The sequence below is a fragment of the Corvus brachyrhynchos genome, unplaced genomic scaffold (assembly GCF_000691975.1).
Source record: "Corvus brachyrhynchos isolate BGI_N302 unplaced genomic scaffold, ASM69197v1 scaffold370, whole genome shotgun sequence".
NCBI classification, from domain to species: domain Eukaryota; kingdom Metazoa; phylum Chordata; class Aves; order Passeriformes; family Corvidae; genus Corvus; species Corvus brachyrhynchos.
In genome coordinates this window covers 662,596-665,413 of record NW_008235977.1, presented here as the reverse complement: position 1 = coordinate 665,413, position 2,818 = coordinate 662,596, and the positions used below count along the sequence as shown (strand labels likewise).

At 41.7% G+C, this 2,818-nt stretch overlaps 1 protein-coding gene across 1 annotated transcript in view; it reads left to right on the top strand.

Moving 5' to 3' along the window:
• Positions 1–16: 16 nt before the first annotated feature.
• The window catches only part of SPATS2L (spermatogenesis associated serine rich 2 like), a 79,090-nt gene continuing 76,288 nt past the window's right edge, over positions 17–2,818 (top strand). The window contains exon 1 of the mRNA XM_017728402.1: positions 17–38. The gene's annotated coding sequence lies outside the window, so the exon portion shown is untranslated. The remainder of the gene's footprint in view (positions 39–2,818) is intronic.

The following is a 2,818-nucleotide window of genomic DNA, read 5'->3' as shown; positions in this document are numbered from 1 at the left end:
GGCTGTAAACGCTGCTGCCAGCGCTGCCACACCGCAAGGTAGGCACGGAGCTTGCTGTGCCTCAGCTGCTGTTTCGGCATAAATCCACCCATTTGACGCTCTTTTTTATATGTGCCAAGGCAAAAGACCGCTACGATGATAGGGGTTTTTTTGTTACTGATTTTGTGTTTGGTTTAGGGTTTGTTGGGTTTTTCAAATCTTTCTTGTCTTTTTTACTGTGCACAAAAAAAAAATTAGTAGGTATGGAATTCGTTGATAAGCAGTGGCAGCTGGCAGTACTCTTTTTATTCTCTATCAGAATGCAATGTCTCCTTTGTTGAGCTGTAAGTTAATAGTGTAAGCTCCTTCCCCACCCTCAGCCTCATCGTGTGGAGATGTGAATCACTTGTACTACCAGATTTGTTTTCTTTAGGAGAACTAAGAGGCACCACAGAAAATCCATCTGTTTCATTCCAGGTCACATTCCACTGGATTGATTTGGTTGATTTCAGCTTGAAAATGTGCTTCAAGGCAGCTAATGATATTCTGTGGGAATTTTTTTTTGGTTAACCTTTAAATTTGAATTACCAGTGTATGCAAGAGGCATTTTTCTTCTGTTTCTTTGAGCTCTTGATGCAATTATAAAATGTTTTCCAAAACATATTGATTCAAGAAGGTAAACTAAAAACTTTCTACACAGAAAGTAGCATGTCAGGTTAACAGGAGTGTATTTGCACGGTCCATGAAAGAAATCCTAGATGGCGACCTGTTGAATGCTGCTAACCAGAGTCTTCAAGCTGCTGTGAGCAGGACACTGTGCCCTTGCCACAATTGTTTCTGTGAATGCAGTCAAACCGTGCAAATGCAGAATGATTTCCAGGTCAGAACAGGTTGATGAATTTAGTGAGCCGCCATCACAAACTGCTGAAGCTGAACACTGCTGCAAGGCTGTGAGTGTTCTCCCACTAATTGTGCTAGGGGAGTGGAAGGTGTTTGGCCCTTTGAGAACAGCAGGATCTGTTAAATGTAATGAGACGCTAATCAAGATAAGGCTTGTACTGTGTCAGGTGCTGTATAACTGTGTAAGGAGGTAAGGTCACCACTCCGGGAAATTTACGGCATAAAAAAGTGTTATGATTAAGATGAATTAAACTAAGTACCTTTCAAAATGTCCTCAGGGTTATCCTTAAGTCCACAGTCCTTATGCCCAGGCAGTCTCCTGAGAAGAAACATGCTTGAGAATTATTGTTTTGTCTGACATACAGTAATGAGCCTAAAAATTGAACACAAGCATCTTTCAGTGTTGAGAGAGATTTGGTTCTGAATATGGATTGCTTATTCTTATCTAGTCCTTCTTGCTCAAAGAAACGGAAATGAGGCTATGTCAGGACACCTTCCTGCTGTTTCCTGAATTTTAAGGAAATGCTTGTTTGGAGCTGAAATTGATTCAAGCCTGTTTTTAAGAGAAAGTACAGAGTTTCCAGTGGCCTACAATGTGTTTTATATTTTCTTCAAGTTGTTCTCCAGCAATCATGGAGGTACCAAACCTGTGCCTGTCAGCAGTTGTAGACAACCTGTATTTGGTATTAATTCCCACAAACTATTATATTTGTGTATGTTTTCACCCACACACATGGCCTCTGTTGTCATTCTAGGGGGCTGTGTTTCCTGGTGTACTTTCAGAGGCCATGTCTTGGAGGTATTTAGACACTGTTAGCAATGTTAGTCATGCAGAATACAAAAAACTCCACCTCAGTCATGTTCTCAAAACAATCTGCTGTGGTGCTTTACAAATCTAAAGGAAAGGTCAAACTCCACTTTTCACTGTGCACTGGAGGATAAAAGTAAAGCTGTGTAATGACTTGGAGCAGAAGACCCAAGGGCAGTGAGACTTTGCACAAAGATCTAGGGAAGAAAAATAACAGTTAACTGCTAATTGCACTTGATTTGTAGCTAATATCAAGGATTTTATTGTCCACATTACTCTTGAGAAATATGACTCCTGTCTGGTGGTACTGTCTCCTCTTTGTTGTTTTGCACTGTTCCAATGCTTCAGTTTCTCTATTCCCCCTGCCTTCCTTCCTCAGATGCTTCACCAGCTTTCTCACAGTTTTCTTCTTTTAATATAAAAACAACAGTAATGAAATACCTTTATTTTAGACTAGGCACCTTCTCCTGTTAAAAGTTGTTTGACAGCAGTGCTCCATATCATTATTAAACCAAAAGATTTGGTCCTGAACTTCACTGAGATTAGCAGGGGGCTTCACACATCACACCTCTATGCCCTGTGATTTCTGAGCACCTTGAACTTCAAGCTGTGCAGCATTGTTTTGCCTCTACTTTGCATTGGCAAGAGTCTCTTTACAGTCCTCCGAACTGCAAGCTCTTGGTTTGGAGAGCATGAGATGATGGGGTGTGTGGAGTTACCCTGAGGGTGTGTTTGTCATGACAGGGCTTTTACTTCCAATGTATATGTGGACGTGGTATGGTGGCTGCTTCCTACAGCAAAACTTTTGGCCCTTGTGCAGTCTTGTAACATGTCAAGGACCAGCTCCTTGCCTGATGTAATTTGATAAGGTGGTCAGAAGAGCTAAATGTAACTGGCACCCTGACCAATGGTGTGTGCAAATTACATTGTTTGGCTTCAGTGCCGTTGTGGGAGCACAAGGAATATAAATTTTGGGATGTGGCAAGGAGCTGGGGAGTGAAAACCGACACTTTTTGACTGTTCAGTTTCCTGGTATGTGGGTGGAACATACAGGTGAAGAGAGCAAGTCTGTCAGCCGTAACTCTTGTTTCTGGATGAAAGTGTAGTAATTCCCTAGTTCTGCGTATGGGT